Genomic DNA, 15696 nt, shown 5'->3' with positions numbered 1-15696 from the left:
AGGGAGTGCTTTTTGAAATGGATAGAATTTATATATTCAAGTCCAAAATCATCTGTTAGAATGGCACATTCTTTTTCGCTACGACGAGGAAATCATATCGTACTGGTCTTATTCTGTCGTTTTTTTCTGTGGCTTAATCCAAATTGTATTCTTATTCAGACTTTAAATATTTGCTCTATACAGCCTAAATGTACCCTTAACATGTGAATGTAATTACGTTCCTCAATCAATAAATTGATTTTATTGATGTATTATATTAAGTTAAAATAAGTGTTCATTCAGTATTGTTGTAATTGTCATTATTACCCCAAAAAATAAAATAAAAATTAAATAAATAAATAAATAAATAATAATAATAATAATAATAATATATATATATTTTTTAATATTTTGTTTAAAATTGGCCGATTAGTCGGTATCGGCTTTTTTTTGGTCCTCGGCTTTGAAAAATCATAATCGGACRACCTCTAATCCAGAGCATCCCAAACATGCTCAATGGGTGACATGTCTGGTGAGTATGCAGGCCATGGAAGAACTAGGACATTTTCAGCTTGCTACATGGGGCTGTGCATTATGCTGAGGTGATGGCGGCGGATGAATGGCACGAAAATGGGCCTCAGGATCTCATCACGGTATCTCTGTGCATTCAAATTGCCTTTGATAAAATGCAATTGTGTTTGTTTTCCGTAGCTTATGCCTGCCCATACCATAACCCCAACGCCACAATGGGGCACACTGTTCACAACGTTGACATCAGCAAACTGCTCGCCCACATCTGCCATCTGCCCGGTACAGTTAAAACTGCGATTCATCCATGAAGAGCACACTTCTCCAGCATGCCAGTGGCCATTGAAGATGAGTATGGTGGCTGGTCTAAGATGATCCTGCAGGTGAAGAAGCCGGATGTGGAGGTCCAGGACTGGCGTGGTTACACGTGGTCTGTGGTTGTGAGGCCAGTTGGACATACTGCCAAATTCTCTAAAACGATGTTGGAGGCAGCTTATGGTAGAGAAATTGACATTCAATTATCTTGCAACAGCTCTGGTGGACATTCCTGCAGTCAGTATTCCAATTGCACACACCCTCAAAACTTGAGACATCTGTGGCATTGTGTTGTGTGACAACTGCACATTTTAGTGGCCTTTTATTGTCCCCAATACAGGGTGCGCCTGTGTAATGATCATGCTGTTTAATCAGCTTCTTAATATGCCACACCTATCAGGTGGAGGGATTGTCTTGGTAAAGGAGAAATGCTCACTAACAGGGACGTCAACTAATTTGTGCACAAAATCTGAGAGAAATAAGCTTTTTATGCTTATGGAATATTTCTGGGATTTTTTATTTCAGCTCATGAAACATGGCACCAAGGTCATCTGCTAGGTGACCCAGGCCATTAACTAAAATAGTCAATTAAATTGATTTGATAGCCAAAAAACAGTAACTATTCTGTTAACACGAGTGCATGTAAATGTACATAAATAATTAGCATACATGTTGAAGTGTAGGTGATAGCCTTTGGTTACTTCCTGTCATGTCCAGACCTATGCTGACATGATGGAGGCGCCTGAAAATATAGCCGAACTTTAATGAGACTTTTAATTACATATATACACTACCAGTCAGAAGTTTGAACACACTCATTGAAGGGTTTTTCTTTATTTTTACTATTTTCTACATTGTAGAATAATAGTGAAGACATCACAACTATGAAATAACACATATGGAATCATCTAGTAACCAAAAGTGTTAAACAAATCTAAATATATTTGAGATTCTTCAAAGTAGCCACCTTTGCCTTGATGAGAGCTTTGCACACTCTTGGAATTCTCTCAACCAGCTTCACCTGGAATGCTTTTCCAACAGTCTTGAAGGAGTTGCCACATCTGCTGAGCACTTGTTGGCTGCTTTTCCTTCACTCTGTGGTCCATCTCATCCCAAACCATTCTCGCACAGAAGGACAAGCTGACCAATATAATCAGTCAACTTTTGTACTATGGGGGATTGTAGATTGACATAGGCTAGTGCTTTTGCTGTTTGTTAGGTCTACACATCTTGTCGGCTGACGAAAAGTAAATGTGGACAGTTCTAACATCTTTTATAGGCACCTCGGAATTCGATACGAAGGACGCATGCCATTGCATCCCTGATGTGTCTGTCTTCACTTGTTATCTACTTCGGAGCTGCTATGCCTGTGAGAAGGACCCGATCATGTGACGGACATTGGCTAATAGGAATTGAGATCTCTGAGAGAGCCATGTGAGTGAGAGGTGCTTCGGAGTAGGCGATGGCAGCCAAGAGAAGGGAATTATAATTATTATATTCATCCCAAGGGTACAACGGCCACATTATTATTATCATTGTTATTAACAATATGGTCTAAATTACCTTAAACATTATGTACCCTCAATTTGTATTAAGCATGTACTGTATGTGCTCTATACTATGTACAAACATTTATTTTTTAAAGAAGAGGGTATGTGCAACAAATGCAGTCTATAATCTAGATCTTCACAATAACGAATCATGGCCTGTAGGCCAAGTTCTCACTGGAAGATAAATTCACTAGGGTAAACGGAGTGGACAGCCATCTAAAAATAAAAGGAATTGTGAGGTAGCCCATATGGGACTGGCCATCTATCCTAAACAGTTTAGCGTGGAGCAGGGATTCCGTCAGGAATATTTGGCGCCGGACAACGTGACCGGCAAGATTTCTTTTACCCCTTTTTCTCCCCAATTGGTAGTTACAGTCTTGTTCCATCGCTGCAACTCCCGTACGGACTCAGGAGAGGGGAAGGTCTAGAACCATGCGTCCTCTGAAACACGACTCTGCCAAGCCGCACTGCTTCTTGACACACTGCTCAATTAACCCGGAAGCCAGCCACACCAATGTGTCGGAGGAAAAACCGTACAACTGGTGACCGAAGTATGTGTTGTATTGTGTGTGTTGTATTCTGGAAGGTCAAGATGAGTTTTGCGGCCTCCCGGGTGGCGCAGTGGTCTAAGGCACTGCATCGCAGTGCTAGCTGTGCCACCAGAGATTCTGGGTTCGAGYCCAGGCTCTGTCGCAGCTGGCTGTGAMCGGGAGGCCCATGGGGTGGCGCACAATTGGCCCAGCGTCGTCCGGGTTAGGGAGGGTTTAGCCGGCAGGGAAATCCTTGTCTCATTGTGCACTAGCGACTCCTGTGGCAGGCCGGATGCCGTGCATGCTGACCAGGTCGCCAGGTGTACGGTGTTTCCTCTGACACATTGGTGCGGCTGGCTTCCGGGTTGGATGTGCATTGTGTCAAGAAGCAGTGTGRTTTGGTTGTGTTTCGGAGGACGCATGGCTCTCGATCTTCGCCTCTCCCGAGTCCGTATGGGAGTTGCAGCAATGAGACAAGACTGTAACTACTACCAATTGGATACCATGAAATTGGGGAGAAAAAAGGGGTGAAAAAAATATGAGTTTTGCTGCATCTCAGGTTTAGCTACTATAGCTGCGATCTCACCTTGTTGTAGGTCGCCTTCTGTTTCAGCAGTTCGGCACTCAGATCTGGATAGATGCTGGTCCTTTTCTCCGCATAGGTCAGAGCCCCCAATTCCGCTGTGAGGCGAAGAAGTTGCGCTTTGACTTCAAATCCGTGGATTCGTACAATCATACACCGAGATCCATTCCAGAGACGATGCCAGGTTTTCTGTTGGGGTGCTGGACAACGTGACCAGGAATATTTTAATTTACCGGCCATTTGAGAAATGCAACTCATGTAATGAAGCAGCCAATAAAACACACATTTCAAAGATTTGCGAAACTGCAATKTGTGGGAAAACGCCATTCTAAACAATGCACCTGATAGCGGTTCCATAGAAACTTAGAAATGGGTGGAATCTAAAGATGCAAGAACTAGGATAGGTTGCTAATATAACTAGGATTGAAAGAAAGTCCATATGAAAMCCAATAGAACAGGAGAGAAATGGCATAGCGGTGGTTCCAATAGGGAAGTAAATGGAAATACATTTGCCAAAGTTATAAAATTATTCCTGTCTATACATAAATGAATAAAATCATTAAAAATAATTGTTTCAAATCACAAGCTTGTAGGCCTATGCCTATTTGGGAAGCCCAAAATTTGGGAAGTGCACATGGCAATAGGCCTAGCTGATTATTGAGTTGCGGCTGTCAGTGAAAAGCATCTAAAATACATTGAGTGTACAAAATATTTAGTTGCATCCCCTTTTTCCCTCAGAACAGCCTCAGTTCGTCGAGGCATGGACTCTACATGGTTTCAATACCGTTCCACAGGGATGCTGGCCCATGTTGACTCCAATGCTTCCAACAGTTGTGTCAAGTTGGCTTGATGTCCTTTGGGTGGTGGACCATCCTTGATACACACGGGAAACTGTTGAGCGTGAAAACCCCAGCAGCGTTGCAGTTCTTGACACAAACCAGTGCGCCTGGCATCAACTACCATACCCCGTTTAAAGGCACTTAAAATCTTTTGTCTTTAACAAGTGACATCATTAAAGGATCATAGCTTTCACCTGAATTCATCTGGTCTATCTGTCATGGAAAGAGAAGGTGTTCCTAATGTTTTGTACACTGTGTATGTGTGAAGATAATGCGTCTCGAGTATAATTTAAAATGTGAGCAATGAGCATGTGTCTGGTTTCTCTGTCCTGATAATGTTGAGGGATCTTGCGCGCCTGATAACACATAAAAGTAGCCTACCTGGCATGCTGCGCAGAAAAGTAGGAAAGTGTATTTTTTTGTTGTTACGAATGATAACAGTATATTAAAACTATAGTTCTTCACAGTAAGCTATTTGAAAAATCTTTCCAACAATCTCCCCCTCGATAATCACCATTCCTCTGTGTGAAAGAGCAATGGAAGTTATAGGCTTACTGCTGCATTGGCCAATAGGCTATGAGTTCCATGCACTAATTTCTTTAGCCACCAATGGGCCATGGTGTATCAATTTGTCCATATGGCAGAGGCTGGTGATCTCGCATTAGTTGATTTTAAACTTTTAGATTTTTATCATTTTAATTCCAATTTGTATGATTAACCACGTGACAAAAACGATTTTGTCAAACGAAAACGTTATTATTTAAATGAAATTGTAACGCAAAACATTATACATGGTAGGATACATTGTAAGCTTCCCCCAGCTTGAAACTCACGCACAGACTATGAAGTCTTTATAAAATAATTGCCTTCACGTTTCCATGGCCGTATTTTGCCTATAAGCTACTTTGAAGCAAGGTAAGACATGCCTCATAAATAAGATACATGATGACTAACGAAAGGAATGTTTTTAAGTGTTTGGAATGCAGCCATGGTCACTTGCGGGGTTGATATGACCTACAATTCAATGAAAGCTGTAGTCACAAACTCTGGTGGCCGCGAAGTGTCAAATTTCATCATCACGGCTGCATTTGTCAGAAAAAGTATAGCTTACTAAGAAAAATATTTATATATACATACATATATTGATTTTAGCGTTGGCAAATTGGCATTGTCTCGTAGTGAGGAGCCTATAAAACGTTGATAGATTCATAAACATATTTTTTGCAAATCTGAAATGTATTGGAATAAATTACCAAACTATAAAAATTGCTAGCCAGCTATGGGTAACTGTAGCTAGGTACCTGACAGGAGTGCTAGCTAGATACGTTAGCTTACTAGGTACCTTAATAACTTTAGGTTATTATAACTCAACATCAAGATTTCCAACAAAGACGTTGCCTCCGATCATCACTCTCCCTCGCTTGGGCAAGGGACATTGAAGGTACTGTACACTGGGATGTGACGATGTAAAACGTCATTCAAGCGCAGCCAAAGTATATTGAAAGCAGGTGCTTCCACACAGGTGTGGTTCCTTTGTTAATTAGGTAAGAATTGTGTCGCATTCCTCCAATAAAGTTCCAGACACTTAGGCCAGAACGCCCTATTAATACACATGTATTACAACTAAATTTAAATCTGTTTAAGATCAACATGATGGCATCACCAACAAGAGACCATGTTTCAGACGGGTAAGGAAAGGTTACCTATTGTATAGCTAGCTATGTTGCCTCTACCACTGCCCCAGAGGACATCATTAGTGACCAACCTCCTAGTAACTTTAATCTCAGAATAATCACCATTGTTGTCTAATTCCCATACTGCTCCTACTCTAATCTGAATCTAAGGAATTGTTCCTAGATTGGGTTTATCTGTGTCAGTTTAGTGGGATAATTTCCTCCCTTCTGGGTTGTCTCCCCTTCCAGGCAGACGGGCTGCACCCCTGGGGTGGAGGACTCTCCCCAGCCCCCTATCACGGAACGCCTGGCGCAACTGTGTTCCTCCAGAGAGTTGCTGGAGTTCTACAGGGGGAAAGTCGCCCAGTTTGATGGAGTACACGAGGATCTGTTGGAGACGTACATATGCACTACAGAGGACCAGGTAAACGATGTGTGTATTCATCTGGAGAAGTACAGAGCAACCAGGAGGGGAGGGGGGTGTTATTGATAAACCAAAATCACACGGGGCTACGCCGTCAATGGGGTAAACATTTGGGCGCGAGAGTAGAACTTTCAAGACACATTTTTACATATATATATATATATACTGACTTTAGCATTGGCAAATTGGCTTAGGCTCATAGTGAAAAGCCTATAAAACTTTGCTAGATAAACACTTTTGCCATTCTGAAATGTATTGAAATAAACTAAAATTAGCTAGCTAAAGTTACCTGACAGGAGTGCCAGGTAGATACGTTAGCTTACTAGGTACATTAATAACTTTAGGTTGGTTGTTTTTTAAACTCAACTTCAAGATTTCCACCAAGGATGTTGCCTCCAATCACCACTCTCCCTGGCTTGGGCAAGTGACATTTAAGGTAAACTCGGATTTGACGATGTAAAACGTCATTCAAGGGCTGAGGGTTTAGGGCCGAGGGCTGTCTATTTTGAGTTTGAAACGCAGCCAAAGTATATTGACATCGGGTGCTTCCACACAGGTGTGGTTCCTGAGTTAATTAGGCAAGAATTGTGTTGCATCTCTCGATAGAGTTCCAGACACTTGTAGAGTATATGCCAAGGCGCATTGAAGCTGTTCTGGCAGCTCGTGGTGGCCCAACCCCCTATTAAGACACTATGTTGGTGTTTCCTTTATTTTGGCAGTTACCTGTAGATGGTTTCAAATTGAATAAAATATGTATTACAAGTCCATTGAAATCTGTTTAAGGTCAACATGATGGACTCGCCTCCAAGAGACCATGTTTCAGACGGGTAAGGAAAGGTTACCTATTGTATAGCTAGCTATGTTGCCTCTACCGCTACCCCAGAGGACATCATTAGTGACCAACCTCCTTGTAACTTTAATCTCAGAATAATCACCATTGTTGTCTAATTTCCATACTGCTCCTACTCTAATCTGAATCTAAGGAATTGTTCCTAGATTGGGTTTATCTGTGTCAGTTTAGTGGGCTAATTTCCTCCCTTCTGGGTTGTCTCCCCTTCCAGGCAGACGGGCTGCACCCCTGGGGTGGAGGACTCTCCCCAGCCCCCTATCACGGAATGCCTGGCGCAACTGTGCGCCTCCAGAGAGCTGCTGGAGTTCTACAGGGGGAAAGTCGCCCAGTTTGATGGCGTACACGAGGATCTGTTGGAGAAGTACAGGTGCACTACAGAGGACCAGGTAAACGGTGTGTATGTGTTCATCTGGAGAAGTACAGAGCAACCAGGAGAGTGTGTGTGTGTAAACGAAATCAGTGATATGCCTTCAACAGGGTAAAAATATGGGCGTGAGTAGAGCATTTCAATTTGCGTACACTGCGTAGCGTATACCAACTTAATTCTCATGAGAATTCATAAACCGTTGTATCAACACAGGTAGGCTGCAGTTTTCAGGAATGTAGCGTATTTGACTGATTAACCTTAGCTTACAGCCCTGTACACAGGTGCGCCAGGCGTTTAACTACATMTTTAGTCTACTTAGCATAGGGAAGATAATAACAATTCCTCATTCCTTTTCTACAAACGACCCACGCAATTTATCTGCTTATTTTACCAGCGTTGCTCCACATAGACGCGAGAGAAATGGGCTTGCTTTCAAATTTTCTACGCTATGATGCCGTTGATGCTCGCGGCCTGTCTGTTTTCTCTCGTTCACTCCTGTGCCTTCTATACTGAACAAAAAAATATAAACGCAACAATTTCTAAGATTTTACTGACTTACAGTTCATATAAGGAAATCAGTTAATTGAAATAAATTCATTAGGCCCTAATCTATGGATTTCATATGACTGGGAATACAGATACCTTAAAATTGCCATCGATAAAATGCTATTGTGTTCATTGTCCGTAGCTTATGCTTGCCCATACCATAATCCCTCTGCCACGATGGGGCACTCTGTTCGAAACGGAAACATCAGCAAACCGCTCGCCCACATGACGCCATACACTTGGTTTGCGGTTGTGAGGCCGGTTGGACGTACTGACAAATTCTCTAAAATGATGTTGGAGGTGGCTTATTTTAGAGAAATGAACATTACATTCTCTGGCAACAGCTCTGGTGGACATTCCTGCAGTCCTCATGCCAATTGCATGCTCCCTCAACTTGAGCCTTCTGTGGCATTGTGTTGTGTGATGACAACTACACATTTGTGGCTGTTTATTGTCCCCATCAGAAAGGGCACCCGTGTAATGATCATGCTGTTAATCAGCTACTTGATATGTCACACCTGTCAGGTAAGACGGATTATCTTGGCAAAGGAGGAATGCTCACTAACAGTGATGTAAACAAATTTCTGCACAATTTGATAGAATTAAGCTTCAGGGATCTTTTATTTCAGCTGATGAAACATTGGAACAAGACTTTACATGTTTATAGTTTTGTTCCGTGTAATTCCAGCCCGTTCACGCACGTTAAAAAAAAAAAAAAAAAAAAAAGCTTTTTGTTTGCTATGGGCTTTAATCCCCCTCTCTCCCTGCCCTCCAATAGAAGCTGCAGTGGGAGGTGGAGGTCTCTGAATTGCAGGAGGCTCTGAGAGAGAAGGAACAGGCACTGTGCCTGTACTCAGAGAACAACGTACTCCAGATCAGGTGCGCTCTCATTTGATTCACAATTACACTTAACAATTGCAATTGACATTTCCAGCTTTACATTTGAGACTTTTTCAAAATAATGTTTTTCTTTTGTCTTTGTGTGCAGAGAGCGGGAGGACAGCAAGAGGATCCAGCACTTGTTAGCCCTGGTGGGGCCAGACATTGGGGGGATAACTTACTTCCACAGCGACCCTCCATACAAGGTGGGAGGTCAGTCTCCAGGATCTATTCTACCCCATTGTCTTATGTCACATTACATGACTTTGGACAGGGAGCGATATCTATCTAGTTGGCCACTTGAAAGACTTGTCTGTCTGCTGTAGGTTACCATAGCCCAGAAGGAACTAGAGCCCAGGATTCTGGATCATCGGAAGACACAAAATCAAGAACTGGATGTGAAAAAGGTTGAAGATATATCTCAAGTCATGAAAAATATTTTATGTTATGCTGCTGAAGGTTTTTAGGTAAAATCATTCTAGATGGCATTTGCTTAATGTTCTCAAACTACCTAGCTAAGAGTTACAAGATTTTGCTTAAGATAAACTGAAGCCTAAGGAGGGGAGCTACTAAAGTCTCATTAAGTAGGATTACAGTGGGCTCTTAGCACAAATCAGTTTACAGGAATGTGGAATCTGTTTGGAGTGCAATATTTCTCTGTGCCGACTTCTGTCTGTGAGGAGAGGGTAACCAGAAACCTAGATCAGAGGAGGGAGTGGCGAATGGAGGAAGCCCAGAGCAGTACAGAAGAGACAACCAGACCTTAGTACTACAGGTAGTCACGCATACACACACACAAAAACAACTAATTAAGCTCTTTGAACACTTGCTGTAAGTTGAACTGGTGTAATGTGCTTACCTGTGCAGGTGGAGGYGCTGCCGGTTCAGATGGAGGAGCAGACAGGTCTGTCCAAAGAGAAGGTGGAGTCTCTGCTGGAGGACAGGAGGATCCACGTGGAGGAGGGACAGGTCCAGCACCAGAGAGACCAGGACCCCATTACTGCACTCACTGACAAGTATGTTCACTATCTACTATACTCTACTACATGCCACTTTTGCCTCATATTCCTCCTACTTTACCCCACACACCGCTAAACGCCAATGACAAGTGGTATTACATGCCACTAGGGCTTCAATTCTGTGAACTGTCAATAAATTCCCTGGTTTCCCAGAAATGATTGTTGAAGGATTCTGGATTTCCTGCTTATTCCCTCCTGATTCTGGGAATCAAATTCGATTTGTCACATGCGCCAAATACAACAGGTGTAGACCTTACAGTGAAATGCTTACTTAGAAGCCCTTGACCAACAATGCCGTTAAGAAAATAATACAAAAAAAGTACAAATAATTAAAGAGCAGCAGTAAAATAATAATAGCGAGGCTATGTGCAGGGGGTACCGGTGCGGGGGCACCGGTTAGTCGGGGTAATTTAGATAATATGTACATGTGGGTAGAGTTAGTGACTCTGCAAAGATCATAAGAGTAGCAGCAGTGTAAAAGGGGGGGGTCAATGAAAATAGTCGGGTAGCCATTTAATTAGCTGTTCAGGAGTCTTATGGCTTGGGGGTAGAAGCTGTTAAGAAGCCTCTTGGACTTGGCGTTCCAGTACCGCTTGCCGTGCGGTAGCAGAGAACAGTCTATGACTTGGGTAGCTGGAGTATTTGACCCCAAATTCCTCTGATACCGCCTGGTATAGAGGTCTTGGATGGCAGGAAGCTTGGCCCCAATGATGTACTGGGCCGTAACGCACTACCCTCTGTAGTACCTTGCGGTTGGGGGCCGAGCAGTTGCCATACCAGGCAGTGATGCAACCAGTCAGGATGCTCTCTGGTGCAGCTGTAGAACCTTTTAAGGATCTGAGAACCCATGCCAAATCTTTTCAGTCTCCTGAGGGGGAATAGGTTTTGGCATGCCCTCTTCACAACTGTCTTGGTGTGCTTGGACCATGTTAGTTTGTTGGTGATGTGGACACAAAAGAACTTGACGCTCTCAACCTGCTCCACTACAGCCCTCTCGATGAGAATGGGGGCGTGCTTGGTCCTCCTTTACCTGTAGTCCACAATCATCTCCTTTGTCTTGATCATGTTGAGGGAGAGGTTGTTGTCCTGGCACCACACGGACTGGTCTCTGACCTCCCTATAGGCTGTCTTGTCGGTGATCACTTGTCATCTGTAAACTTAATAATGGTGTTGTAGTCGTGCCTGGCTGTGCAGTCTTCAGTGAACAGGGAGTACAGGAGGGGACTGAGCATGCACCCCTGAGGGGCCCCTGTGTTGTGGATCAGCGTGGCGGCTGTTACCCAGCTGTTACCCAGCTGGGGACGGCCCGTCAGGAAGTCTAGTTACAGAGGGAGGTGTTCAGTCCCAGGGTCCTTAGCTTAGTGATGAGCTTTTAAATGCTGAGCTGTAGTCAATGAATAGCATTCTCGCATAGGTGTTCCTGTTGTCCATGTGTGAAAGGGCAGTGTGACGTGCAATAGAGATTGAATGATCAGTTGGGGAGGTATGCAAATTGGAGTGGGTCCAGGGTTTCTGGAATAATGTTGATGGCCATGACCAGCCTTTCAAAGCACTTCATGGCTACAGATGAGTGCTACGGGTCGGTAGTCCATTTAGGCAGGTTACCTTAGTGTTCTTGGGCACAGGGACTATGGTGGTCTGCTTGAAACATGTTGGTATTACAGACTCAGTCAGGGAGAAGTTGAAAATGTCAGTGAAGACACTTGCCAGTTGGTCAGCGCATGCTCGGAGTACACGTCCGGTAGTCCGTCTAGCCTTGTGAATGTTGACCTGTTTTAAAGGTCTTACTCACCTCGGCTGCGGAGAGCGTGATCACACAGTCGTCCGGAACAGCTGATGCGCTCATGCATGTTTCAGTGTTATTTGCTTCAACGCGAGCGTAGAAGTAATTTAGCTTGTCTGGTAGGCTCGTGTTACTGGGCAGCTCTCGGCTGTGCATCCCTTTGTAGTCTAATAGTTCGCAAGCCCTGCCACTTCCGAGTGTCGGAGCCGGTGTAGTACAATTCGATCTTAGTTGTGACGCTTTGCCTGTTTGATAATTCATCGGCGGGCATAGCGGGATTTCTTATAAGCTTCTGGTTTGGAGTCCTGCTCCTTGAAAGCGGCAGCTCTACCTTTTTAGCTCAGTGCGAATGTTGCCTGTAATCCATAGCTTCTGGTTGGGGTATGTACACTGTGGGGACGATGTCATCAATGCACTTATTGATGAAGTCAGTGACTGATGTGGTGTACTCCCGAATGCCATCRGAATAATCCCAAAACATATTTCAGTCTGTGCTAGCAAAACAGTCCTGTAGCTTAGCATCTGCTTCATCTGACCACTTTTTTTTTTTTCACTGGTGCTTCCTGCTTTAATTTTAGCTTATAAGCAGTAATCAGAAGAATACAAATACTTTCAGATTTGCCAAATTGAGGGAGAGTTTTGTATGTGTAAAGGTGGTCTAGAGTTTATTTATCCCACCCTCCCTCTGGTTGCCCATGTAACGTTCTGGTAGAAATGAGGTAGAGCGGATTTAAGTTTCACTGCATTAATGTCCCCGGCCACTAGAAGTGCCTCAACCAGGATTTTTGGGGGAAACGGGTAAGTTATTGAAAGTTCCAGGAATTTTGCAACCCTACATGCTACTATCCAGCCTTTATCATTTTCTTACTCTGTCCCTTCTCCCTCAGGCTGGAGGGGACCCAGAACTTGACGGATGAGAGCTCCAGGGACTTCCTACAGCTGAAGTTTGAGACGYGGGCCGGCGAGATGGTGGAGAAGGACCGGCTGCTGCGGGAGCTGAACACGAACCAGGACCGACTGAGGGAGGCCAGGGACAGCCACGGGAGGGAGCAGCCAGGATCCGGGGGACCCAGCAGCGTGGCCCTGCACTTGCAAAGGGAAGAGCTCCAGGTGGGTAGTGGTGCACACGCTTCAGATCAGGGGGTCTTACAACATTGGAATCATACCCATCAAATCAAAGTTTATTTGTAACGTGCGCAGAATACAACAGGTGTAACCTTACAGTTAAATGCTTACTTTCAGGCTCTAAACACTAGTGCAAAAAAGGTATTAGGTGAACAATAGGTAGGTAAAGAAATAAAACGACAGTAAAAAGACACGCTATATACAGTAGCGAGGCTATAAAAGTAGTGAGGCTACATACAGACACCGGTTAGTCAGGCTGAATGAGGTAGTATGTACATCTAGATACGGTTAAAGTGACTATGCATATATGATGAACAGAGAGTAGCAGTAGAGCAAAAGAGGGGTTGGTGGGTGGGACACAATGCAGATAGTCTGGGTAGCCAATGTGCGGGAGCACTGGTTGGTCGGGCCAATTGAGGTAGTATGAATATGAATATATGATAAACGGAGAGTAGCAGCAGCTTAAAAAGAGGGGTTGAGGGGGGCACACAATGCAAATAGTCCRGGTAGCCATTTGATTACCTGTTCAGGTGTCTTATGGCTTGGGGTAAAAACTGTTGAAGCCTTTTTGTCCTAGACTTGGCACTCCGCTACCGTTTGCCATGCGGAAGTAGAGAGAACAGTCTATGGCTGGGGTGGCTGGGRTCTTTGACAATTTTTAGGGCCTTCCTCTGACACCGCCTGGTGTAGAGGTCCTGGATGGCAGGCAGCTTAGCCCCAGTGATGTACTGTGCCGAGTGCCAGTAAAGTAACAGTTCTTCTTTGAAGTTTTTTGTTGTTGAATAAGTGGTGTTGAGAGCGTTGTTGTGCCCTGTTATTTCCCGTGCCTCAGTCATAGCAGGGGGCCTACCGCCTGGTTGAGATGTACAGGGACCAGTGTGTTACCCTGGAGACAGACCTGGCTCAGATCAGAGAGGGGGATGTGGGCAGGTAGATATTCAAGGAGCGTAGCCACATCCTTATCTGGGGAGGGATCATTTGGACTTTCGTGTATATTTAGCTAAATAAAAATTATTTTGTGTATTTATTAGGGATCACCATTAGCCAAGGCAGCAGCTACTCTTCCTGGGGTCAAAACACATTAAGGCACTTACATATAAGATAAGTGTGTTGGTATACCTTGTGTGTGTTGTATTTGTGTGCAAGTTTACACCACTGTGTTTTGCTTACCTTTGTGTGTAGGACCGGTCTGACAAGATGGCAAAGCGTCTTCAGATGATGACCCAGCGGTACGAGGCCCTGAAGAAGAGGGCGGCCATGGAGGTGGAGGGCTTCAAGACTGACAACAAACATCTCAAACGGAAACTCAAAGACGTGGAGAAACAGCTCTTCAAGGTGMGCATGGGACAAATGTTGTACGCCTGTGTTACCTGTTGTATGTTTTTACGTGTGTGTGTTAAAGGTGAATCTGAACGTGGGTCCTGACCATCCTACACGAGGTGCGTCAGACCAACATTCAGATCAGGAAGGTCCAGGGGGAGCTGAAGGCCAAGATCTACGGGCTGGAGAATGATCTCCGCTACAGCTGAGATGCAGCCCAGACTGGCCCACTGGAGACCTGGCTACCATTCAGTAGATGACAAACTTGGAAATATAAAAATGGATCATTGTTATTGGAATTGCAACCTATTTAATGTCTACTGATCGCAACCCTGTATTCCCCTTTGACATGCTCTGTTTGAATTTCTGACACCTGATATATGAGAGACACATTTGCATATCTAGAATGTCTCACGAATCAGTTTGTCAGGTTTTAGGACAAGATCTGGGTGTGTATGGTCATTGACAGACAAGTTGTGTATGACAATGTCATTTTACATTGATACTCTAATCAAACAGAACAACTTGAACAATGTGCATAAGTCATGCACATGCATCTTAGACACTTGTTTTCTACTACTGATTTGTCTGTGTTGCTGTGGAAAAAACTAGTGGTTGTTTCATTTTTATCAATAAAGATTTATCATTAATTAACTGGTCGTTGTAGTAACTAGATATGAAATGCACAATTGCGTGGGCTAGTTATATAAATGTTTGTTTCCTCTGAACAGAAACAGACCCCAATCAAAATCTCTGTAAATCTAAAATATTGTTTTGAACGAGCCCATTGACTCAAATCGATGTAGACATCATCCCGTCCATAAAGTAGGTATTCTGTCTTTTGTACTTCAGCCATAGAGCAGCTGGACCCCAGGAAGATGCCAGCACGATGAATCCAGCAAGTGTCTCGACCACAGTGCTTAAGAAATTTAACTTCCTTGCATCGAAGATTGCATCGAAGATTGTGTCTAAGGTCACTGTCCACCCGGAGGGTCAACTTGGCTGGGGAATTAAGTGCCACGTGTGAGATGCGTAAATACCTGGAAGAGGTGAAGGTGGGGCATGTTTAGAGTCTCCCCTCCAGTTCTGGCAGGCAAGGATGGTTTTATCCAAAGCTGTGCTCTGTGGCACTGGATCTGGTTTCAGCATCCCAAGTGTTCATGGAGAGAATGTTCTGTCTGGTCATCAGGCTTGAGAAACCGAACAACCACCTCTCTGGAATGCGGTCTTCTTGAAGATGAACAAGAAAATCTTGTTTGGTCGAATGCACGCTGGCTGGCTGTGGACTGATAGATTTGTGAAGTGTTGCATTGCTTAAGTTTTTGCTGTTGCAGCTGTTTTTATTAACCTTATTTGAAGGGGTTAGTCAGTGATTTAATTTGAATA

General features: G+C 43.9%; 1 pseudogene; it reads left to right on the top strand.

Moving 5' to 3' along the window:
- The first annotated feature begins 5849 nt into the window (after window positions 1-5849).
- On the top strand, window positions 5850-14960 carry LOC111962151 (coiled-coil domain-containing protein 77-like; annotated as a pseudogene).
- The last annotated feature ends 736 nt before the right edge of the window (window positions 14961-15696 follow it).

Source organism: Salvelinus sp. IW2-2015, linkage group LG4q.1:29 (assembly GCF_002910315.2).
Source record: "Salvelinus sp. IW2-2015 linkage group LG4q.1:29, ASM291031v2, whole genome shotgun sequence".
In the NCBI taxonomy this organism is placed as follows: domain Eukaryota; kingdom Metazoa; phylum Chordata; class Actinopteri; order Salmoniformes; family Salmonidae; genus Salvelinus; species Salvelinus sp. IW2-2015.
Note: the sequence above shows the minus strand (reverse complement) of the source record. Positions and strands in the feature narration are given on the sequence as shown.